This window comes from Canis lupus, chromosome 17, assembly GCF_011100685.1.
Source record: "Canis lupus familiaris isolate Mischka breed German Shepherd chromosome 17, alternate assembly UU_Cfam_GSD_1.0, whole genome shotgun sequence".
In the NCBI taxonomy this organism is placed as follows: domain Eukaryota; kingdom Metazoa; phylum Chordata; class Mammalia; order Carnivora; family Canidae; genus Canis; species Canis lupus.
Window position 1 is genome coordinate 44,938,161 of NC_049238.1, and position 27,191 is coordinate 44,965,351.

The following is a 27,191-nucleotide window of genomic DNA, read 5'->3' on the forward strand; positions in this document are numbered from 1 at the left end:
CTGCATAGCATTAATCAACACATTTTATGTAAAAGAGTTGACTGATTCATGTTCAAATTTAGTCCACTATTATCTCTAGATCTTTTTTCACTTATTAAATGTATTGAGAGTCATTCTCATTTAAAAAATTTATAGCTAATTATTATTCCAAAGTGTACTTCGCTGAACGTGCTCCCAATGAAATTTACTGTCAAAATTTCTCATCTCTTTTTCAATTTACAAAAGTGGTTTAAATTCTGCATCTAGCCTCAAGTATTCCCAATGTAATCTATAAGTACTGTCATAGGCTCCTAGGCTGATAAGTTACAATCAGCAAATTTCATCCATAGGTTCTTAATTCCATTATCCAAATTGGATAATAATACTTTTCAAACAACAATGATTTGTAAGAAATTTGTTCCCATGTTTATAAAGGCTTTAACAAGAGTAACTCGCCATGTATCCCGAATGTGTAAAGAGAAATTATTTCTGGGTCGCAGCTAAACATGTGGGACTGTGATATTAAGACCTTGCCCAAGTGATACTTAAGAGATACAAGTTATCTCATCAAAAGAAAACTGACTACCAGGGAATAAAATATCGAACTGATCCACTCAAGAGAGTGATGGAGTTATGTTCCTGAGGACCTTTCAGAAATAATAGCTTAGGGGAGACAACCATCTATTGGTTCTGGGTTATTTAGACAGCCACCTGCTGTAATTTAAAACAAATATATCAAGGTTTCTTATAAAACTCTCACTGACTAAAAATTTCTGAAGAATAAAATTTATAGAATATCAGTGAATGTTAAAGTTAAGTCAAACTTTTTTTTAAACTTCAGGAGCAAATGGTAACTGTAAAAGTCCTCACATCTTATCCTTGATTATAAATAGTAGTATCACTGGCACATTTGAATATAGGTTTATACATCATTAAGTCCTGGCTCAATACATTTAAGAGTGAAGATATTCAATGAATTCTCTAAGTATTATAAAATAATGCTGTTAGACTGTGAGGACTGTACATAACAATTTCAATTTATTGTGTTCAAGTGGACGTTACTGCAAATTAACCAAGTCATTATAAGCCGTGGTCACATTTTGCCTCAGCTGAGTTAATTTGGAAAGTAATGAAATGTGTTTTTAGAATTTACAGCTTAGATATTCCCACAATAAATATCAATACATTCAATTCCAAAAGAGTTTTGGCATGAGAAACAATTATGATGTTTTATTTTGATCTCAAAAGATAAAAAAAGAAAATAAAGTCAGCCTGCACATGTTGTTTAAGCCTGATACTCCATCTAAATTTGATAAAGGAGTTATTAAATGGAGAAATGCAGTTTCCAGTGCAGACACAATCATTAACTGGCTTTGGTGACTGTGTTTATGGCAGTGATATCAAGTCCTCCATTAATTCCTGGATGGTTTAATGTCGTAAGACCTAATAGATTCCTAGAAGCACATGTGAATGACACATCAAAACTTAGGCAAAAGATAAAGCAGTAAGAACAAAGAAATGCACTTGGAACCCCTTCATAAATCCTTCCATTCTTCTCAAGACAAAAAATAAAATTCAAATTCTTCGGTATAGCATACTTTCATGATCTGACCCCTCTCTGCATTGGCGGTCTCCTACCTTTTCTCAGTTCCCAGTACATTAACCTACTGAACCATCACCTCCCCATCCCACCTCATTCACTGGCATTTGTACCCCAGGACTTCCCTGGCAGACCCCTTCTCATTTTTACACTCAGCTAAAATGGACTATACTCCCTGAGAGTATAGCTATTCTCATAAGAATTCCCATAGTGCACTATGTATAAACCTGTCATACCGTACCTAATGTGGTAACTATTTACTGTTTGCCTTATCTTCTAGAGATAAAATAAACAATAATTGTACTTTCTGTATAATTCCCAAGACCCAGTAAGTAGTTATTTTTTAAGATAAATGAATGATTAATTTTTAAATAAAAAAGTATAAAATTGGAAATGTCAATATGGCATACTTAAATACAAGATGGGTTTAACATTAATTTAATAAATGAAACAAATGTTTATTTAGCACCTATGATGTGACAGACATTATACTAACTGAGGAATAGTTATAAGGAAGATTACAACAAAAACATGATTATGAAGACATTTAAAATTTATCAGATGAGATAAGAATTTAACAACCAACTACAGATAAATGAAATATTATAGTATTAGGATGATTGCAAGAAAGATCTGTTGTCCACTCTGAGATCAAGGTATTTGGAGCCTACCTTCTTCCCCACCAAGTCTGCAGATATCTTCTAAGAATAATTCCATCTTCTCTGGTGAAGTGGTTTTTTTTCAGGTGTCATCTCTCTCCTCAATTTCAAACCATTTATTCTATTCTGATTGGAGTCTCCAGTTTATGCTGTCTTTCAAAGCTTAACCATTCAAAGTTGTTGAGTCATTGCCTGATTTTGGCTTCTTCCCAGGATGCTGTAATATAGAATACATCCCTTGGCTCCACCTTCTATGGCCTTCCCATAAGCAATGGCTACCCAGCCTCAGGCTGCAGCTCCAAGGAATTCATCCAACATTTCTGCCTCTACTTGACTGGAAAGGGGAATCATAAAGCCAGAATAAAAAAGAAGGTTTAACTCTTTCTGACTGGATTGAAAGGTGAAGGCTATAAGGAGCAACAACATTTGAGTTGGTCCTTACCTTTCCCGACAGGTAAAAATAATAAGGGGAAGGAACTCCAGGTAGAAAGGTCTTCCTGACTGAGCAATGGCATAAAATATGAAATAGAGAGGTCGTCAGAGAAAGTCAGGTAGACTAGTCCACTTTATCTCATGCAATTATATGTCCAGTATGGAAGCAGATTAAGTAGGTTACAAAATACCAAGTGCCAGGGTAAAGGTTATTTTAAAAATCAAGGGAAATTCTATCTTCCAGGAAAAAAGCAATGAAATCCATTTGGCAAAGAGAATGGGTTACAAATGATAACAACTTAAAAAAGAAGAAGGAAAAAGAAGAACAACAGCAGGACTTCATGAAATTGGCCTTAATGCAATCTCAAAGCTATTTGAGTTACTTGCCAGAGTACTTTAGTCAAATAAATTTCCTTCTTCAATTCAGTTTTCTTGTCCACAAAAAAGAACAAATTTCTCCCTCAATTATACTTTAAAAGCATCTACTTTATTGATTTGTTATGACTTTTCTATATGTTTATCCAACTGTATATTTGTTGGGCCTTATATCTTCTCCTCATTTCAATTGTCAATGTTGAGAATTTGACATTTTATCATGTGTTTCATTTGATTAGAGCAAATCCTAAAGATGTCGTTTTTGTTTTTAATATATCATATCATTTTACTTAGAACTTTAAGTACAAAGGAATTATAATGGCAAAAAGGATTCAATTCCCAAATACAATGTAACCTAGAAGTATTCCATTTTATCACAGTGGACAGGTATCAATTATACACTAAAGAGAAAAAATAATACTAGGATTATTGCACTTCCATTTTTTCCTAAAGTTTTTCCAGTTACATTCTCATCTTGTGTAAAATTTTATATTTTCTTTCAACCAAATAATCATAAATATCTCATATGCCTGTCTGCCTGTCTATATGCACAGTCAACAAGAAAGTAAAATAAATCATTTAAGTGTGTCTGCATTTCATTTTTTGGGTTTCTGCATATCAAGATACAATTTCAAAATACAGCAGATTTGAATGCCCTGAAAATAAAAGTGGAGAGCCATTATGGTTGACAACATCATAGAAATTTCCATTTTTTTCTTAATGAAATTATCCTTCATAGAAAAAAAAATGTTTTCCTATGAATTATGTGTTTTGATCTGAATAAAGAAAAGATGGTCCTTTACTTATCTTTTCCCCCCCCTACAACAAGGGAAAAGTCTTTGTGACTCCAAATTTTAAAAGGCAAAAACACAGGAATAAACTGTGTTTGGTTTGGTTTTGGCTTTGGGTTTGGGTTTTTTGTTTGTTTATTTCGAAAGCTTACAGAACTGGGACTGTTTGAAAACCACACTCACACAATCAGCCACTGATAATTTTTTTTTTTTTTTAAAGATTTATTGGGACGTCTGGGTGGCTCAGTGGTTGAGCATCTGCCTTTGGCTCAGGGTGTGATCCTGGAGTCCCGAGATCGAGTCCCCCATCGGGCTTCCTACATGGAGCCTGCTTCTCCCTCTTCCTATATCTCTGCCTCTGTGTGTGTGTGTGTGTGTGTGTGTGTGTGTGTGTGTGTGAGTGTGTCATGAATAAATAAATAAAATCTTTTTAAAAAAAGATTCATTGATTGCTTGATTTTAGACAGAGCCTGAGCAGGAGTGGGGGTAGAGGGAGGTGCAGAAAGAGAAAAAGGAGAGAAGCAGATTTGGTGCCAGACTACATCGGGCCCAATCTCAGGACTCTGAGATCATGACCTGAACCGAAATCAAGAATCGGGTGTCTAACCAACTGAGCCACCCAGGCACCTCTGATAATAGATTTCTCCTCCTTTCTTCCTCCACATCACTTCATGCTGTTGGCCACAAACTTCTCAAAATATTCTGCCTCATGGTACCCCACTTGCCTGGTTCTCTGTCTACCTCTCTTGCTGCTCCTCATTTTGTCTTCCTCACTCTATATCACCTGTGTATTCCATAAATGTCAACAATTTTCAGAGCTCTACCCCCCACTCTCTATCCTTCCCTTTATATTTTTCCCCAGAAAATCTCCTTAAGTATGGCTTAAGGAGCTATTTATGTATTGATAAACTTAAACTCTATTATTCCCAGCAGAGATCTCTCCTCTGACTTCTAGAATCCTATCTCCAACAATTTACTGGATATTTCTTTCCTGACAACCTTCAAGTACTTCATGAAATAGACTCCCAACTGAACTCATTGCATTTTATAAAAATTTACTTCTCCTCGTATAAGACTCCAGCAGTTGCAGAAAGAGAAATCTGACAATGAACCCTGATTCTTCCTCTTGCTCACCATGTATATCAGTCAAGCACCAAATCCCATAGGTCCCACCTTCTTCTATTGCTTAAATTCTTCCTTGACTTTCCAACCTATCACCAATATCTGCAATCAGGCCATCATCAGCTCGTCTTGTCTAAGCTTTCTAAGTCCTCTCCTTGCCCCCAGACACACTCTCTTTGCCAGACCACCAAAATCCTTCTCCAAACTTTAGCAATATTTAAACTAAAATAAATCTAATGAGGTCATTCCCCCACTTAAATTTCTGCTCTCCCCCACTGCCTACAAAGGTTCATGTTTTAGTATGGTCTGCCAGGTCCTTTATGATGGCTCTAAGTCCCTATCCTTAGAGAGTTTACTGTTTGACTGGGAATAATTCTTTTTTTAAAAAGTAAATAAAAAATTTCACTAGCATGTGCTTGAACTCCAGAACAAAAGAAAAAAAATTCCAGGATTTGTTCTAAGGAACAGAGAAGCAGCGACAAACCATTCTTCCTACTTTTTGCGCCCCATATTAAGACGACTTTAGGCACACTTGAGAAAAAAGTGTGAGCTCACCATTTTAAAAGACATAAATGTGCAATGCAGAGGTGTTATAGACTACTATAGTGAGGCATAAATCAATTTCACTTTTGTCCCATGAAAATCAATGTAAACATGCATGGTCCACAGGGTAGGGTTTCTAAAATAAGCTAAGAATGTGTATACTCCTCCATTTAAAAAGAAAATTCAGTCATATTCACCTCTCCCAGATTACAATATTGTTTCCTGAAGAACTTCTATTAAAATGTGTCTATTATCAGTGACTAACTATTGTTAGTTCACCCTTTGAAGACTGTCTTCCACTAAGCTATATTATGTAATATTAAGTAGCACACAGAGTTGGGACCTGAGTTTCCCACTGATATTTTTTAAAGAACTATTAGATATTCATGATTACACAATAAAATCAATAAAATGAAATTTAATAGGACATTTTTTCATAACGTTGGCTTAGCACTCACTTATCACCTCCCTATAACAATAGTAGTTGCATTCCTATTTTGAATAATGATACAAGTAGGTGATACATACATAAGTCTACATGTGGCAGAGCCAAACTAGGGTAGAGGGAAAGAAATGCTTCTTGCACCATTCCCATTGGTGCATTCTGCCCAGAGTAGGCCTCTTGGAAAGGCCTCTTGGAGCTGGCCTCCATTATGAGGTGGGAAAGGCCTCTTGGAGCTAGCCTCCATTATGAGGTGGGAAAAGAGCACTGACCATGCCCAAGGTCGAAAACACTGTAATCTCGGACCAGAAACATGCCATTCAGTCTAGCCTGTGATTGCATCTCATACGATTACTCTGCATTACCAATGTATAATTTAGCAAATCACACTGTTTCCAAATTAATGAAAACTAAGTACATGTTGCGTCAGTATACTTGCTGAGTTCCACATAGCATAATTATGAGTTGGCTTAAGAACAATATGTGATTCAAAGGCTTGTCCACATTTTGCACAGGGTTTTACAAGAGAAATTCATAAACTATACTATTTGCATCATTAGTACCGAATTTTATATGCCTATTTTCCTCATAGAGTAAAATAAGATCATTTTGACCAAATATGAACCGTGCCCTACCTCTTATTCAAGGATTTATAGACTACAATCCACTGGAGACCAACAATGATTGAGAAAAAAGGATGTAACCTGAGCACTATAATACATTTGAAACTGAACCTATTAACTATAGTGTATGGTCTTGATGACTACATGTACAACACAACTTTAAAAAAAATCAGTTTTTGTGTTAAGGAGACAACGGGCATATTATTACCTAAATATGCCATTCAGACCAAACAACTTTGGTCTGAATGGATTTCCATTCAGACCAAACAACTTTGAACCCCACCATAAATTATACAAGAATAATGAATATATTTTTCATACAAATATGTGTGTGTATATGTATGACACTTAGAAGAGAAAACAACATTGGCAGAAGGAAAGAATGTATCGATCCTTATTATTATATGTCTTCCCCCAGATGTAACAAAACAGTATATGTAAAATATAATGAATTGCATACCTGATCAAGTCAGCTGGATTTGCACTTTCACCATCATATCCAGTATACTACACCATGAATAAGCACATTCTTGGTACATGAGTGCATAAGTCATTTGTATATTTTTGTTATTCACATTCATATATTAGAAGAGAGCAATGACTTAGAAAATAAGTTCATTAGTATTCTCATTCCCTCTTTCTCTGTCATACACACAGGAACAATGCAATTTTAGCATCAAACAAGGATCCCAGTTTCTTTAACATATAATTCCAGTTTATTTATTCACTTTTTAAATTAATAAAAAGGAAAGTGATATCATGGTACTCAAGCAGTGAGTCTCACATATGCATAAGTACATGAGTGTAGTGTGTGTTTGTGTGTATGTGTGTGTGTATATGTATATGTATATATACCCAAAGCTTCACATATGCATAAGTGCATGACTGTAGCATACATGTATAAATAATGTATATACACACATAGAGCTTTTCTTTTAATGCTATATATGTGTTTCTAAAAGGAAATCCATAAATGCCATGGTTAAACTAAATTTTACAGTACAATTAGAAATAAATCATATTCAAACTGTAGACCTGAAATATTGACTAATGTTTTATTTTTTTTCTAGAATTCCTCTGACCATAACCATCAATTTTTGTTTAGACTGACAGTCTCCACTTAGGTGCTTTTCCTTTGTCTCCACTCACAGAACTTAAGGGCTGCAAAGTCCTGTATCAAGTTTTTAGCCAGAGGCTAAAAAGTTAACTTTTCAGCCTGGGTGACCAAGAAGAGAACTAGCAAATGAGTCTTCCTAATTATAATACTTTTTAAAAACACAAACTTTAAATCAGGAATCATAAATGTGTAGTTAATATTAAAAAGTAATATTATTTCTTTTTTTTTTAAAGTAATATTATTTCAAAGCTATTACAAAGTTACTGTAATCAAAAGAGTTAGTAATGGCATAAGGATAAATATATAGATGATGAAGAGTCCAGAAATAACCCTTATACTTGTGGTCAATTGACTTTAGAAGAAAAATAATACTAAAACAACTGGATATCCATATGCAAAAGTATGCAGTTGAACCCCTAACTCACACCACATATAAAAACTAACTAAAAATGGATCAAAGACCTAAATATAAAAGTTAAAACTATAAAACTCTTAGAAGGAAGTATAGACATAAATCTTTGTGATTTTGAATAAGGCAATTGCTCCTCAGTTATGGCAGCAAAAGGGCAAGCAACTCAAAGTAAAAAGAGATAAATTTGACTTCAGCAAAATTAGAAAAAAAAAAGTCCTTCAAAAGACACCTTTAAAAAGTGAACACAGTCCACAGAATGGTAGGAAAGATTTGCAGAGCATATATCTGATAACGCTCTAATACTGACAATAAAGAATAATTATGAATCAATAACAAAAAAACAAAACTTGGTTTAAAATGGGCAAAGATTTGAATAGACATTTCTTTAAAGAAAGCACACAATAGCTAATAAGTATATGAAAAGTACAAGATACTCAGTATCACTGTAAGGTATCTCTTCACACCAATTGGGATGGCTACAGTCACAAAGATAGAAAATAACAGGTGTTAGCAAGGATTTGAGAATTGGAACCTTCATATGCTGGCAGAGGGAATATAAAATGATACTCACTTTAGAAAACAGTTTGGCAAAAAGAAGAAAGAAAGAAAGAAAGAAAGAAAGAGAAGAAAGAAAGAAAGAAAGAAAGAAAGAAAGAAAGAAAGAAAGAAAGAAAGAAAGAAGAAAAGAAGAAGAAATAAAGAAAAAGAAAAAAGAAAGAAGAATAAAACGAAGAAAAAAGAAGAAAGAAAGAAAGAAGAGAAAGAAGAAAGTAAACCGAAGAAGAAAGAAATAAAAAAAAAGTATAAAAAAAGAAGCAGAAAGAACGAATAAGCCCCTCCCCCCCTCACGAAAGACGAAAAAAAAAGATAAGCAAGAAAGAAAAGAATAGTAAAAAGAAAGAAAGAAAGAAAGAAAGAAAGAAAGAGAAAACAGTTTGGCAGTTAAAAAAATTAAACAGAAAATTACCGTATGACCAAAATTCCACTCTTAGTTATATACCCAAGAAAAATGAAAGCATATGTTTACAAAACACACACACACTAATGTCCATAAACAGCATTCACAATAACCAAGACGTGGAAACACCCCAAATGTCCATCAGCTGACAAATGGATAAATAAAGTGTGGTATGTCCATATAATAGAGTATTAATAAACCATAAAAAAAACGAAGTGCTAATAAATGTTACAACATGGGTAAGTCTTGGAAACACTATAGTAAGGGGAAGAAATCAGACACAAATCTCAAGTATTGTATAATTATATAATATGAACAGAACAGGCAAGTCTGTAGAAACACTACATAGAATGGGGAGTAACTATTTATGACAATGGGGATTTAGAAAAATCTTCTGAATTTATTTAGTGGTATGGTTCCACAACTTTGCAAATACTCTAAAGACTACTATGCTGTACTTAAATGAACAGTATTTGAATTTATTATTTAAAATAAATAAAATGAGTTTCATTTATTTTATTTTATTTTTTATGATTTAAAAAAATTTTAAGTCATGTCTACACCCAGTTTGGGGTTTGATCTCACAACTCTGAGATCAAGAGTCCCATGCTCTTCTGACTGAGCCAGCCAGGAACCCTTAAATGGTGAATTTTATGGTATGTTATTTAGATCTCAATAAAAAATGAAAAAGAAGTATTAAAATAATGAAAATTTGGAACACAATACAAGGCGGTGAAATTTGGGATGCTTCTCCATGAATGTCCAGCCCTGAGGTTGAGTAAATAGCTCACCGTGAGCACTTCTTCCTAGTTAAGGCGCTTCTGAGATGTAGTCACAGTTCAGCTTCTGTCTGTGACTCTGATCATTTTGTGCTTACTATTCTTTTTCTACCATATTCACACACTATTCTCTTGAATTGGGAGGCTTATGAGATCTATCGTGTTTTGCCTTTCCAATATCCATCCTCTTTTTCTTCCTAATAGCAAGAGTGTAAAAGAGACAAAGTCACATTATTATTCATCCAACCATCCACACTTGCCACATTTTCCCATTGTTTTTCCTACTTTAGAAGCCAGCAACCTGAATTAAAACCAAGTTTGATGATACTTTTACAGTTATGTAACAGCCAGATTCTTCCAAGTCTATTTCTATGTTTTTAAAAGTGTATAGACATTTTCACCCTGAACGTTCACAATGGGTCCCTCTTCATACTTTTCCATAACTATCAACCTGCTAATAGAGCTGCTACATTCAACCTTTCACGGTCTCTGAGGATTCACTTCTAAACTTGTAATTTGTCTCTTTCATCTCCATTTCACTGAAATTCCAACCTCAGTTTGCTAATGACCTCCAAATTGCCAAAGCCAGGATTTTTTCCCAGGTTCTGATACAAATTTACTTCTCTGAAACATTTGATACTGTTAGAAATGCCACTTTCTCCAAGTTGTCATTTTCTCTTTCAACAAAGTAAAAAAAATTCTTTAGCTGATCTTTATCTACTGTCTTGTCCCAAGGCACAAAGGTTTTCTTGAAATGGTGAGACAGACAGAAGTCATCAAAACATACATATCACACATTCAATAGTTGTTTGATCACAGGCAACTAACATCTCAGAGTCTCACTTCTTATTTTCCTGTAAATTGGAGATCTCCCAAGGTTTTTGTAAGAATGACATGAAATATGGTATTTAAATTTCTTAACAGTGGCCTTACACAGAAATACTATTTTTTCCATGATTAGTATTATTTTTTCATCATCATCACAACGCAATTATATTGCGTTTTGTAGTAATCAACCTTAAACTCTTTATACTCCGTTCTGTGCTGCTCTCTCTCCAAATGATCTTGGAATCCTCTGCTGGACTGGGATGTTGCATGTCCTCCTACCCACCCCCTATCCAAAGTGCAATTAATCATCTCTGTCAGCAACTATTAAACATCACTATGTCATGATGGCATCTCCATTCTCTCAGCATCAGGCTTGAAAGCCTGGTGTCAGCTTTGATTCTTCCTTACTATTAAGGAAAGAATTTGTTCCCAAGTTTACTCAACTACATCTCTGTAACATTTCCTGAATGCCTCCCCTGAGGCCAGGCCCTCACTGTATCTCACTTACATCAGTGGTTCCTAGCAAAATATCACAAGCTAAATCCAGATTGCTGGCACCAACTCACACCTTCCAAATCATAATCTCCAGAGTAAGGCCAAGAAGTCAGTTAGATTGACAAGTTTCCAGTGGTCAGACCTAGAAACCAATGGCATATGCTAGGGAAACAGTCTCTGACAGTCTAACTTCAAGATCAGCTCTTTTCAATGTTTCTTCTCACCCTATAATGCCAAGTATAATTTCCCAAAGTTTAGCTTACCAAGTACTACCCTCAAATATGAACTACCTCTCTACTACCTACAAAGTTCAATCTTAATTATTCATCATTCATTCATCAAAATCCATTTCAGGGGCAGCCCGGATGGCCCAGCGGTTTAGCACCACCTTCAGCCCAGGGCCTGATCCTGGAGACCCGGGGATCGAGTCCCATGTTGGGCTCCCTGAATGGGGCCTGCTTCTCTGTCTGCCTGTATCTCTGCCTCTCTCTCTCTCTCATGAATAAATAAATAAAATATTTTAAAACAATTCATTTCAGCATCTACAGTATAGTCCAATGAAAACCAAGGATTAAGCCTTTGAGAAGCAAATAATCTAAAGTTGGCAAGAGACACATAGCTGGGAGGAGACTATAAGAGTGGGGGTGATGGACATAGGCATCTATTCAATGCTTCTAACTTGCTAAATAAAGGATCTACAATTGAAACTAATTTTCTCCTTATCTTGGCATTCAAAGCCTCCACTGTCAGGCTGTACCCTTATTTATCCCCATTACCCAGGTTCCAATCAAAATGAACAGTTCCCAAATTTTCCACAAAAACTCTGCATCTTTTTGTCATAAATTTTGGCTTATAGTTTGCCCTCTGGCTAGCATGTCTCCTGATACAATCTTATTTTCTTATGCCCAAGTCGTTGTCATCTTCTATGTCTGAACTACACCAATTCCCCAAACAGGAAATGAGTTCTTCCTATTACTCTGAGCTATGTGGAATGGAGTGCCTTCTACCTTAATTTGATATCTTTCCTGTTTATTACATATCAGTGACTATTTGAATAATGCATCTTTCCATGAATCCTCACAGAACCTACCATATACCATAAATGTTTAATTAATGAACACAGATAGATAACTAATAGGTAAATAATACCTGGATTCTGGTACCTATTAGGAGCTTTATCTGATGAGAAAAAGTTCACTAAGATGACATTATCAGTATAAAATGATAACTGGTTAAGTTAATAATAATAGGACATCTAATCAATTTCCATCACTATATTGCTAAATCAGTCTGCATAGTAATACCATGTCTAGTGGTTAGATGGCAACAATTTATGTGCATGTTTAACTGTGAACTATGCTTTTACTAGCTTAGGAAACTACCGAAACATACCAAGAATATTACCTAACTTTCTTGAGAAAACCTATACAGAGCTGGAAGATGCTAATCACTATATCGTGATCTGAAATGTGGGAATGCTTCTGTGTGAATGTTTATATATGTGTATAGCCAGATACATAAACACTCTGGAGATTATGTGTAATGCTGTGAAGTGAGCATCACATTTTAAAACAAAACAAAATCAAGCCCAAACCTGACCAGGAAAATTCTTTTTTTTTTTTTTTTTGGAAAATTCTATGCACAGCTAAACAGGTAATTCTACTAAACTTAAAGTTTTCACTTAATTAGGTTTAGTATCACAGTAGTAAGATAAAACATAATAGGTATGAATGACATTTGAGGAAGCCAATCCTATGTTGACACAGACACAAAGCAGTTAATCTATACCTTTGAACCTCGGGTAAAAAGAAAGAAATTATACACACTACTTCATATGGAATACGCTACCATAAGCAAAGCCATTGTTTGAAGACAAAAAAAAAAAAAAAAAAAAAACCAGCTAGAACTAAAGAACTTAACATGATTTTCCAGGGGCTTAAAATGTTCCATAACAGTCTGCCGTACCACGGGAGTAAGTGGCTCAAATTTAGGTAACAGAATGCAAATTAAACCATTAGAAAGGCAATGAATTTTAAAATAAACAGGCAAATTATAACCATAGGTCATTTTTATAAATTAATGTAACCTTAAAAGTGAATTACATTTAATGTTCAAATATGCATTAGTACTAGTTTCTCCAAGACATCTCTCATAGATACTGGCTTAAATTCCAACATTCAGAGCTCACATATCACATTCTATTCCTGGTTTCTGAAACAAAGTGCTTCTCACTGATAATCACCAAGGACAATACATAACAAGAAGATAAACTAAGAGGGATACCTGAGACCCTGACCTCTTTAAACAGGCAAAGATCTTAGGTTATGAAGAAAAGAAAACTCAAGACAAATTCAGTCAACATTTAAATTTATGTATCCAGGATTACCATTAGCATAATCAACATAAAAATGACCTACTCTACTTCCACCCAGGACAGGGCAAGGAAAAATTAGCTTCAATTTCAACAGCAGCAATTTAGGTGCGATATGAGGAAGAGTTCCCAGACTATTGAGTGCTATTAGGTTCTAGAATAGTCTGACAAAAAAGGCTGTAGAGTTTCCATCTCTGAAGATCCTTTTCTTTTAAAAGGTTTTATTTATTATCATGAGAGACACACACACAGAGAGAAAGAGGCAGAGACATAGGCAGAGGGAGAAGCAGGCTCCCCACAAGGAGCCCGATGTGGAACTTGATCCAGAGTCCCGGGATCAGGACCTGAGCTGAAGGCAGACACTCAACTGCTGAGCCTTCCAGGCATCCTCATCCCTAAGATCCTTAAGAATCAGATAGATTGCATCCATATAGGATGACTTAACCCAGAAGATAGAGATTGCTAAATTTGTGACTCATGAAGGTCCTTCTGATTTTATCTCATATACTTAAAACCTGGGTAAGTCAAGAAAACTTTTACTGACTGCCTCCAACACAAATGAACATTTCCCAACAATGCTTTGTCACTTAGTCCTTAAAATCAACCTATGAGATAGGCATAATCCTCAGCTTCCAGATCTAAAGGCTGAAACTCATACAGAGGTTCCATAATTAACAGAATTAGGGGAGTCATTATTTAAAGCTAGGTTTGCCTCACTTCAAATCTCATTTCATTGCACTAGTTTTTACATGTAAGCAAACAAGGGATATTAATACTTGGCTTCCCTTGGCAAGTAAGTAGGATATCACAGGCTGCATTTCTGAGCACTAGAGATCGTCAAACACATACTCATCACACATCATTTGATTGCCCAGTTTGAGCATAGCAACATCACAAGGGATTTGCCAGTGGATTGGTTCCAATTCAAGCACAACAAGAAGCCATCATTATCACGTATGTATGCTTGAAGGTGTCCTAGACCAAAAAAGGCAGCCATGTTTTCTCTTTTTCAGATAGAGTGAATAAAAGTGCTAGTTGGGGTCGGTACAAGTTGCCTCTACAAGTCTTCTATGAACCAGATAGAATTATATGGAAGAAAATCTCTGATTGTCAGCCATGGGCTCATCTATAGCCCTGTGCAGTTCCTAAACAAATACATAAAACCCTATCAATGGGGGTAGGACACATTAAAGGAAAGAATCAGCCCAGTTCAATATAAATCTATTGTCTTAGTTTGTTCAGGCTGCTCTAAGAAAATACTATGGGTAGCTTATAAACAACAGAATTTCATTTCTTACGTTTCTGGAGCCTGGATGTCCAAGATCACGTTGCCAGCAGGGTGCCAAAGGGCTGGTAAGGACCCTCTTGCAGGCTGCAAACTGCTGACTTCTCCCTAGGTCCTCACATGATGAAACTGTGAGCCAGCTTTCTGGGACCTCTTTTTATAAAGGTGTTAATCCCATTCATAGGGACTCTGCACTCATGACCCAATCACCTTCCAAAGACTTCACCTTCTAATACCTTCACTTCAGGGACTAGAATATTTTAATATGTGAATTTTGGCAGGTCACAGATATTCAGACCATAGCACCTATCATTACTGCTAGAAAAATAACTCCTCAAACCTGTTCTATGAATGATGAGTCAGTAGGATCTTCTATTTATATAAAGGACAATGCACTACTTAATCAGAAAAAGAAAGTAATGCTAAATTAAAATACAAGAAAGGGCTCTAGCCTATTCTCTTTGAAACTTGAGGCTAATGTGTTTTAATAATTAGATTTTAAAAAGAGATCTTTGCAAATATTGTAATGGGCAATGATTTATAGAATCAAAAATGTGTCTGAGAAAATGAATTTCTTAAATTTCAAAGAGAAATTAAATTCAGAAAACTGCCAATGAAATATTTACATTTTTCACATCTGTTTACTTACTAAGTTCTGTCTTTGACAGGAGCTGCATGGACTCTTTTCTTAATCCAAGGTCAGTGGATAACAGGGTGAGTTGTATTTAAAGTATGAGATTTTCTCTTCTCTTCTGAGTAATTATTGTATTAGTTGACCTTGGCAAAACCTAATGTGAAATACTGTTGCCAAGTGAAAATGACACAGAACTAGGAATAAGAAAGTCGATGCTTTAGTGAGAATTTTATCCGTGATAGAGAAAACGGTTTGATATTAATCTGTTTCTTACTTGAAAAGAAATATTTCAATAGTATTTGAGAATAAAAGTATGTATTCAGGAACAATTCAAATAAAATAAAACAGTTGAAATGCTAAAACACAACTTACTTCAATGAGGTGACTGCTTCCTTTAATTATAGGATAAATTACAGTAATAAACCCATATTAATTATTGAAACTTCCAACATGAATAGGAGATTTTGAAGTAAAAATCTCTTCCATTGTTTAGTGTGATGCCACTCCCACTGTCATCTTTCCCTCCTGGCACTGAATACTTCTCCATTCAGAGGGAGAGGCCAAGAGTGCAGGTTGCTAGGTGTTTTTGCAGCTACTCTCTACTCCAATGCATGCTCTTATGCAACAGTTTTCACATTTTACTTTTAAAAAGGCAAAAGTAGATTTGCTAAAAAAGGAAGAAAAGAGATAGGAACAGTTTTTTTTTTCTTTTTTGTCACCTCTATGAATTAAAGAACTTTGTCACTTGCAGTCAAATTTGCATTCAAAACTAAGATTCACAAAGGAATGGACACTAAGGAAAAAAGCCTTTTTTTTTTTTACTCTTTATAGAGGCACTCATATAGGAACCTCAACGATTTACAGAAATTGGATGCAGAATCACTGGGCTATTTGGTTCTGGCAATGGGTATGTCAAAACTACCTTAATAATTAAATGCATCAGGCTCACTTGAAGGTAACATCTAGAATTATCCTTGGACTGCTATCAGTGTTCTCTGCAGTACAATGCACGAAATTACATTTTAGCATTAGGTAGCATATGCCCTCTCATTATGTTAAGGATCTCCATATATATACTTTTTCCCCTAAACAGTCTTAAAGGAGATACTTGCAACAATTAATCCAAACTAATGTTGAGTGGTTTTCCTCAAATGATACTGCAAAGTCATTTCACTTCAACATCTAGGAGGCTATTAATGTTGTTTCCAATATGTATTCTCAGCCACTAAAACAAAGTTTTATGTACCACAAGGCATTAATGTTTATGAAGAAGGGCCAGCATATGAGTGACAAGCAATTCCCATCTGCCTTTGCTGTATCTAGCATAAGCTTTATATTAATAAGTATGACACATTGAAGAATAAGACAGCAGGTCAGGTATAACCATTCAACATCCAAAATCTATTTGCAGATACATATTAAAATAGACACAGCTATAAGAGCAAGTTGCACATTTCTCTCATTTCCTAAAAATAATCATTTATATTCATTTAAATGTCCCTCACTGGCTTGAACCATCTCATTATCACAGATCCAATGTACTCCATTCCTCCACTTTTTAGGCGATAAATCAATGGTTAATATTCTCTATAAAGACCTGCAGGTTTAGTAGAAGGGCACGAAGTCTCTGGAGGCACAGTTATGTTCCAATGGTCACGTTTCCACTTAGTAGGCTAATGACTGAGGTTAAACTAGTTTACCTGAATATGTTTCATTTTATTCATGATGTAAGAACTTCTCAGAGTTCCTGAAACAGGATCCAAAGAATACTAAGATCCCAAACCTTGCTCACAATGTGTAGTATTCGGTATAGAGTTACTGGATGGATGGATGGATGGATGGATGGATGGATGGATGGATGGATGAATGCTGCAGTCAATGATGTTATGGTGATACCACAGGAGCTACATTTGAACATTTTGATATTTGGCCTTCTCATCTACCTTATTTCTTATACTTCATAACATTCTGCTATCACAATTGGGCTGTGATTTTTAGAGTGGATGCTGGGTATGCTGCCTAGATTCCCTTTTCAGGACTAAAACACTCAATTTCTCCAGATACCAGGAGAGATGTCTATTGTTGACTTACATCTAAGTCCCTCTCTGAAAACTGCTTTTGACTGAAGGAAGATGCCTTGCCACAGTTATGCCTTCTCCCCAGGAGAAGACCACATCCAGTGAGTGGTCCATTCTGGGGTCCAAAGGTCTTATCCTTTTATCTCAAATAGAACAACTCTGAGGAACCATTCAAAACCTCAACTCTCCCAATGGGATCAGGTGAGGATCAGTCCATCATGCAGTATAGAAAGGGAAAAACTAGGCATTTTGAGAAATTTTAGACAAAGAGTATGAACTGACATTGATACCTAAGGACTCAAAAGATTATGCACCCCCAACACCCAACTAGAGTGTGGGTATATGGAAGCTAGGTAATAGAGTTCTAGCTCAAGTTGGCTTCATGTGGATCCACTGGGTCTGTGTATCCAGCCAGTGGTCATTTACTGGCCTCTAATAGTACAACTGAAAAGAACATATTTGTAGATAGCAGAACTCCCAGGTTAGCTCATTGTCCTTTAAGATAAAAGTACTAGAGAAGGGAAGGTCAAGTGGAAGTCCTAGCTATTACCCTTCTCCTTGTTCTTTCAAGATAGTATATCAAAAACAATATCTGCTAACAGGGGGAATAGCAGGTATTAGTGTGAAACTTAAAGATCTAAAGGATCCAGGGGTCGTAACCTCCATCATATTTCCTTTTAATTCACCATTCTGGCCTCTACAAAATCTATACGGGTCTTGAAAGATGACAGTAAACTACCACAAACTTGACCAAGATGTAACTCCAATTCCAAGATGCGGAATTTTTACTAGAACAGATGAATACAGCCTGATGTGCATAGCCACTGGGCTGGTTAATAGATCCTTTCCTAACTCTATCAGAAAATATGTACAGAAACCATTCATACAGTGGGAAGGAAAACAGTAGAAATTTATGGTTTTGCACTACAGTTATGTTAACTCTCTTGTCTTCTGTTCTTTTTTTTCCAAAGATTTTATTTATTTATTCATGAGTGACACAGAGAAAGGCAGAGGGAGAGGCAGGCTCCCTATGGGGAGGACTCAATCCCAGGACTCCAGGATCATGACCTGAGCCAAAGGTAGATGCTCAACCACTGAGCCACCCAGGTGCCCCTCTCTTGTCTTCTGTCATATTAAAGTCTGAGGAGATCTGAACCATCCTGGATGTTCTGAAAAACATGGCATTTATCATTAAGTCAATGAAATTAAGTTAATTAGACCAAGATGAGCAGGAAAAAAACAAAATGCTTTACATTCTAATGGAAGCATATTCCACACTTACGAAAACTTTTGAAAAGTGGCTTGGTAGTTATAAAACCACAGGAACTGGACAATAAAGATCTACCAAACACATTAAAGTTCTATTGCTTTGGGATCCCTGGGTGGCGCAGTGGTTTGGCGCCTGCCTTTGGCCCGAGGCGCGATCCTGGTAGACCCGGGATCGAATCCCACGTCGGGCTCCCGGTGCATGAAGCCTGCTTCTCCCTCTGCCTGTGTCTCTGCCTCTCTCTCTCTCTCTGTGACTATCATAAAAAAAAAAAAAAAAAAAAAAAAAAAGTTCTATTGCTTTAAATATTTTTTAAAATATCTTATTTATTTGTTCATGAGAGACACACACAGAGAGTCAGAAACACAGAGGGAGAAGTAGGCTCCATGCAGGGAGCCTGATGTAGGACTCAATCCTAAGACTCCAGGATCATGCCCTGGGCCAAAGGCAGGCACCAAACCGCTAAGCCACCAAGGCGTCCCTGAAGTTCTAATTGCTTTAAAAAACACTGTCCTGGCCAAACCAAGTTTCTTATCTTTATATTTCAATATCTTATTTTTTGTAATAAATAAACTAAAATATAGACAAAAGTTTGAAATCATCAGGACAGAGCTTAGTCTTACCTTACTCTGTGAATAGATATAAAGAAGTAGGCCTGGGTTCTGAAATAGTATTTTTTTTTAACATGATCTGTGTGTGGGAGCATAGTCCTTATTTTATAACAAATCTTTGTTAGACTGTTCAGTCTTTTTTTTTTTTAAACACATTCCTATGCAAGTGGCAATACTGGGCATGGGTGCCTGAGAGTGAGGGGCGGGGTATGGAAAAGGCTACAAAGCTCGGCCCTGGTGTATATGAGTCAGGTCAAGGTAAAGGTACCGTGGGGTCAGGCCATGCCAAATTGAACCAGACTCAGTAAAGAAGTAGAGCATTCTCAGGTCTCTCCACTTACTCAAGAAATCACCATCAAGAAAGAAGAGGGAATGGAAGCTGAGTTGCTAATTGTCCAGTTCCAGACATGGGTAACCTTCAAGGATGTGGTTGTAATCTACACCAGGCAGGAGTAAAAGAAGCTTTATACTGCTCAGTAGATTGTATTAAAAAATGCAATGCTCGAAAAAAATAAGAACCCGGTTTTCTTGAGGCATCAGCTTTCCAAACAAATGTAAATCCTCTAATTGGAAAAGGCTTAGTAGCCAGGCTGGTAGAGAAAGGAATTCACTAAGACACCTACCTGGTCAGAGACTGAATTAAATCAAACAATCAATTTCCAAAATAGCATTTCTGAGGATAAGTAATCTATGACATTAAAATGGAAGAAATGGTAAGAAGTATTTCTAGGTAACTCTCATTAGGAATCTGGAAATGTAAAGATCAGTTGAAGAATTATCAGAGAAACAAGGAGAGACATTTGAGGCAAATTGCATTTATCCCAAAGTAGGTACTTATTTAGGAGAAAATCTGCGGAAATGGTGAATATGGAGGGGGACCATATTCCTCCTACTCAGCTAACATTTAAGGAGTTGCTCTGTAAATATGACATGTGTATTGAAAGTTTACATAATTAACTTAAATAATTACTTCACTGGACATGAGAAAGGTGGTGTCAGTAAGAGTAACAAATGTAATCAAATGCTTTGTTGGAACGTTCACCTTATTCAATTCATAAGAACTCCAGCAGGAGGTAAAATCTGCAGATGATAGTGATAAACTCTCTTACTCATACAACATCCTTTGGTACATCTAAGAATATAAATAAAAAGGAAAATCTCATAAATGTAAAGAATATGTAGCAGAAGTTCTCAGGACACTAACATCACATAAATCACACTGGCGAGAAAAAGATGAAATGTAAAGAATGTAGAAGTATGAAGAAAGATTTTAGCTGCTTCTATTGCCTTTTTTTCCACACTGGAGAACTCATGCTGGAGACCAACTGTACAACTACAATCAATGTGAAAAAGCTTTTTTTTCATGGCGGTAAGCTTATTAGACATAAGATAATTCATACCAGGGAGAAACCTTATGAAAGTTTTAATTGTGAAAAATCTTTCAAATAGAACATCCAACTCATTATGGATCAGAGAATTCATATAAGAGAGAGTTCCTATGAATGTATAAATGTAGGAATTCTTAAACCAGAGATTTCATCTCATTATGTATTAAAGAGTTCACAACTGTATGAAACCATATAAGTGTAAAGATTGTGAAAATCCTTTAATTGAAACTCTCATCTTTTTTTCACATCAAAAAACACAAGCTGGAAAGAAATCATATAAATGCTATGATTGTGGATAAGTCTTCAGCCAGAGTTCTGCCTTTGTTTTGCATACTAAAAATCATATGGAGAGCAAGTATATGAATGGTGTCAGTGCTGGGAAGACTTCGTCCAGAAGAATAACCTTATTAATTATCAAAGTATATATTGAAAGAGCTTATAAATGTATTCAATGTGGAATTACCTTCAACCGGAATTCTCTACCTACTACTCTTATTAATGGTTTCAACCTCATTAGATATCATACTGGAGAAAACACATTAATACACTGAATCTAGAAAATGTGTCACCAAGAGCAATAAATTTATGTTGCATCAAATTAATCACTCTAGAGAGAATCTCTGTGAATTTCATCTATGTAGAAATATATAAAATCATATTATTACCCCTGCTGTACACTAAAGAACTGGTTCTGGACACACACACACACACACACACACACACAACACACATAATATTTTAGTACAGAAATACGTCAGAGTTTCTTCCATTCAAAAATTCCTTAAATTCCCTGGTAGCATTCTTGACCAAGCCTTAAGGCTTAAGTCTGAGAAGAAACCATTAAGTAGGCAATTGTTGAGTCCACCCAGCTTTTATCTTCTGCAAAGAGATAAATAAATAAAAATGTAGGAAGTGCTGTCACTGAGAAAGCTAAAAATTGTATACAGTTCTTGCAACAGAAGTTGGGAAATAACATTCCAGTGAGTTAATGTGCAATTGTTTACCTATTTCCCCTTTGGGACACTTAATAGGTTTTAACCTACTATATGTGTTTGCTCTAAACCACATTTTGGTCAGCAGCAAGAAAATGTAAAGCAATGAGAGATGCACAATTATTCTACTCTTAGTGTCCATTTTCAATATATTTGCATAAGTACAAGAATTGATACAGTATCTATAGTTACATGAGCACAATAATTTAGTAAATTTAGTAAATAAAGAGACTACAAGGAAGTTTCTTTTTGTTGTTGTTTTTAGTTTTTAGTTAAATTCCAGTTCACTGGGACACCTGGGTGGCTCAGTAGTTGAGCATCTGCCGTTGGCCCAGGGCGTGATCCCGGAGTTCTGGGATCGAGTCCCACATCAGGCTTCCTGTGAGGAGCCTGCATCTCCCTCTGCCTATGCCTCTGCCTTCTCTCTGTGTCTCTCATGAATAAATAAATAAAATATTTTTTAAAAATTCCAGCTCACTAACATACAGTGTAATATGTATGTTATGTAATATGTATGTAGTAAGTTGTACAGGTGGTGTACAACTTAGGGATTTTTTTTAGTTTCTTCAGTATGACTAAAATAATACTTTGAGTACAATTTTCAATATTTTTTGAAGGATAGCTTGTTTATTCTAAAGTCAAAAAACAATCCTGTGCTAGGAAACAATTCTAAGTTGTTTTCGATCAGAGTGCTACTCTCTGAGACGTGGTTTTATTTTTATTTATTTATTTTTTATAGATTTTATTTATTTATCCATGAGACATAGTTTTAAAAGCTCCTGTGAATTTAAGGATACAACTAATTTTCGGTAACTTAAGACTTAAAGAAAACATTGGACAGTTCAGGGAAAAGTCTCATTCAAATAGGAACATGTACCTGGGCAATACTTAAAGTAATTATACTCACGTGATAAACAGCTGTGTAAGCTGCCCCCTACTTCTCCAGGACTTCTTTATCACGATACAGAAAACATAGTTAAGAGCAGAGCCTTGGGCAGCCCCAGTGGCCCAGCGGTTTAGCGCCACCTTCAGCCCAAGGTGTGATCCTGGAGACCTGAGATCAAGTCCCATGTCGGGCTCCCTGCATGGAGCCTGTTTCTTCCTCTGCGTGTGTCTCTGCCTCTCTCTCTCTCTCTCTCTCTCATGAATAAATAAATAAAATCTTTAAAAAAAAAAAAAAAAAAGAGCAGAGCCTTAAGCATTACTGCCCAGGTCGAAACCCTATGTCTTCCTTGACTAGCTGGGTGATCTTGGCCATGTTACTTGAATGACACATATCTTCCTTTCTTAAATGAAATACTAACAGTCCCACAGGATTATTGTGAGAATTAAATGAGTAAACAGATAAATGGCTTAGAATATCGGTGCCTGAGGCATATTAATTGTTTTATAATTACTAGCTGTGTTTATTACTATCATTATTATTGCTCTAGCCTAATTTAAACCTGCTTGACTACTTCACTTGTAGTCACACATTTCCCTGCTTTGCCTAAATCAAGAGTTAGTAACTTGGAAGACTCCTGACCCCTGGTGGGTGTGTAGATTAGCTGCCAGGAATCAGTAAAACATTTTTGATACCATTTTTAAGGAAAGACATTCCAACTACACAAAAGTATTGTTTTCAGCGTTTCATCATTTTAGCACATTGCTATTTAAGGTTTTGGATGTAGTTGGGGTACCAGGTCTGCTGCCTGACAAAAGTCAAGAGAGCAAGGGATTTAACACGGTTTTTATCTCCCTCATATAACACTTGAAATGTAAGCAGTTCATACTGCATAGGGTTACTTTATGTCTGGACACAGGCTCCGCCTATCTTGTTGCTCTGGCTTCTCCAATAGGCCACTTCCATCTTGTGCTCTAAATCTCTTTACAACATTAATCAACACAGCTTGCAGGTAGCAGAAAAGAGGAAGTAGACGTATGCATTTTCTTTCTAAGCAAAGGGCCTGGAAGTTGCATGCAACTTGATTGGACATGACTTAGTCAACAATCATACCTAGTTGCAAGGGTTAACTAAAGAATGAATTTGAGAATTGGGCATGGGGGCTAACACACTGTCTCTGCAACAGTGCTATTTTGTGAAGCTCAATTTAAATATCATGTAGGTATTTGGAACTAAGAAAACACCTGCATCTGCATGGTCTATGAGACTATGCACGGTTTATATATTGGTGTTATATACTTTAAACAAGAATTTCTAATGGAAACTTAGCTGAAGTGTTGCATATGCAACATCATAATATTAGTTAACACGGGATGATATTACTAGCCACCTAGCTTTATTGAGAGATCAAGTGACATACTAAAGCAACCATTCCCAAGTAGGCACTCCTATAACTTAACTCTCTTTCCTTTTATCTTCCTTCGGGATAGCTCTGGCCTACTCCCACCTTCAGGTTATAATAAAATAGAACCACTGTCTTATGTTCCAACTGTAGCATAATGAGCTTCTCCCTGAAGAGCAAACTGATATCCTTCCTACGAGTCTTATGATTGACAGCCATTTGCTCCCTATTCAGATATCTGCTTATCCAGGCTTGGGAGTCCATAACTCAAGCAAGGAATGCCAACAAAATATTTCTATTAGGCCACTTGGACTCTAAATACCTAATAAGCATTTTCCTTGTGTGACCCACAGAATTTTTAAAAGTCTGCCATCTCTATTTTGGGCCCCATGAAAAAATCCATCTTCTTAGTGTCACTATGAAATAGCTCTGAAGACATATACATTCCTACCAAGTCACTGAAACCTAGTCTAGCTATGTTATTTAAGTATCAAAACCTGCTTACCCAGAAAGCCAGCCACATGAACCTATCTATATCTTCTATGCTACAAAAGACCTTTTTGCAATGCATCTAATATAGGAACTAGTAGGTAACCTTCTACTCTCAGAAATCTACCTATTTGATGGAATTAATAAATTCGACTTCGACCCACTCCTTCTATCCAAAAGAATTTTTTTAACTGCTTTGCTTACAAAAAAGCATCTCATATTTATAACTTCTTATGTCAAGGAAGTGACTGTGTGCTATGTCCCTTAACTTGAAGACATTTTTGCATGTGACTTATAACTCAACTGATGTATTTCACCACTACCTCATCCACAGAAAAATTCCCAAGCCTGGATCTTTCTGACGAGTTTTATTAACTGTGTCCTGGTCCAAGAATAACAGTTGTCTTTTTCTACTTTAATATTTTAAAACAAGGAATTTAAATTAAGCAGTCTTCTTTTTTACTCTTCAATATTTTCAAGTTGATATTAATGAGATTTTGATTTTATGATAAAGATATAGAATGGACCTGGTAAAACAGATAGGCACAACGTGTTATTTCCAGATAGTTCTGCAATATTTTGCACCTTATAACATCATTTCCATTAATCATATTTTCATATAAAGTCACCAATAAAATGATTTCTTCATTTGTTATTCAAGTATAAAACCAATGTCTTAAAAAAGGTGGAACCAGGTGGATGGTTGAGTTATTGAAAACAATCTGGCAGACTGGTCCAAATAAGGTAGTCAAAATAATGAATCAAAAATATTTATTTCCCATTGCTGATTATAGAACTAGTCAACTACAGATGCCTAATTAACCTTTACAAACAGTAAGTATTCTAATTAAGGAAATACTAAAATTTGTGTATTAGTCTTCTTAAGAAGGAAGTATAATAATGCTTTGTTACTGAAATGGAAATTTGATTTCATAAATCAAAGTTAAAAAAAATAATAATCTTTTAGATGATATCTAACCCAAAGTGACCTTGTCTTTGTTCTTTTTAGTTATCATAGTTTTTTTTATTGTTCTTTGCAAGTTTCACAAATATGTTTTAATGGAAAAATGAATATGTAACTAAATAATAAAAGTAGATACCAGAAATCTAATATTTTTATATATAAAATCAGCTTAAAAAGTGAATACAACTTTTTCAATTGTTCATAAAACATCCAGGTTAATAACGTTTCAGACAATTCATTTAGCACTGCAAGCTAAAGTGTGTGAAAACATTGCCTTAAAGACACACAGAGCATGTATAAATGATTGAATGGGAATTAGAAAACTTTAAAAACATAAGAATTCTATTTCTAAAATAGAATATGCATAGCCTATTCTGATATTCATTAAATGTTTTAAACTCCTCTGTATACTAATTATTTGAAAAAAATCTAAATGGTGTGTTAAGGACAGAAATGCAGTATAATGGAAAACACAAGACATTAAAATATAAACGTTTGTTCTCTTGACAGTCTTGACAAATTTCTAGGAGACAGTGAGATTGTCTTATTAGAATAAATGTGTGTATGTATAAGATCTCCAAAACTAAAATAGCTACATTCTATCTAACATTTCTAAGATAGTAATTTATTGATTTAGTGTTTCAAGTTCTATGGTATGAATTTTATATGCATTATCGCTGATCCTTATGATAACTCTGCAGGTTGGCATTATTGTCTCATTCTACAGATAAGTAAATTAAGGCTCATTAATGAATATTAAGCCTGCCTCATGTCACGGAGCAGTGGAACTAAGATTAAAATCTCAGAGTTTTGCTGCAACTCTCAAGAAGTACCAAAAAATGGAGACATCCTGTTCTAAAGTGTGTACAACTTAAGTTCAATACTTGTAATTCACAAAAACAAAAGAGTCAAATAATAAATTCAAAAAAGAAAAGTAAGTTTTGCTGCTTCAGTTTGTAAAATTCTTAACAAAGAATACTAGATGGAATAGTTATTTTAGGAAGAACTTTTTCCTTTTGATGTCAGATAGCATTTTGTAATACAAGTTCTTTTCTTTTTATATTGAAAGACTGATGACAATAGCCCATACAAGGGGACGAAAATGCAGGCTAATATTGGCACTAGGAAATTGCAGCAGACACACAAAACCTGTCAGGTCATCATGGCAAGTCTAACAGCACTGAGAATGTTCATATAATTTATAGTATTTTCAGTCTAAAGGGTTAGGCGTATTTCTATTGTAGAAATATAAAGCATAGTTTTTTTTTAAAGCTAAATTAGAAAAAGAAATTAGAAGGCAAGAAGCTTTCAGTTGAACAGCATTATTAGTTTTCTAACATTAGGAAAAATTATCACCATGAGCACCGGGTCTAATATTCCATAAAAATTATAAAGATTGGGGAAATGCAAATTTGCAGACGTTCTCAAAAGTCTTACCATTCTAGTAAGCTGAAGCACCAAGCACTATTATCTATTTGATCAACTCCTATGCCATAAGAATTTGGGCTAGATGGTAAATATGTCCACTCTGTTACCAGGAATATCTTCCAGTATATAAGTTATCCTTGTCATAAATGAACAAGGTTAAAAATGTTCACAAAACACACATAGATAAGCATGTTACAATTTTAAATTTAAAACCATATGAGGAAATGTCCCTTTAGGCTGTGTC

The 27,191-nt window shown here is 35.4% G+C and overlaps 1 protein-coding gene across 6 annotated transcripts in view; it reads right to left on the minus strand.

Moving 5' to 3' along the window:
• CTNNA2 (catenin alpha 2) overlaps positions 1-27,191 on the minus strand; it is a 1,087,950-nt gene that overhangs the window by 1,030,749 nt on the left and 30,010 nt on the right. For 2 of the 6 annotated variants that reach the window (XM_038561608.1, XM_038561607.1), the window contains exon 1: positions 2,251-2,271. The exons of 2 other annotated variants lie outside the window; for them this stretch is intronic. The gene's annotated coding sequence lies outside the window, so the exon portion shown is untranslated. Of the gene's footprint in view, positions 1-2,250; positions 2,273-14,824; positions 14,961-27,191 lie in introns of those variants that run through there. 2 more of the 6 variants (XM_038561606.1, XM_038561603.1) reach the window with 2 other exon arrangements.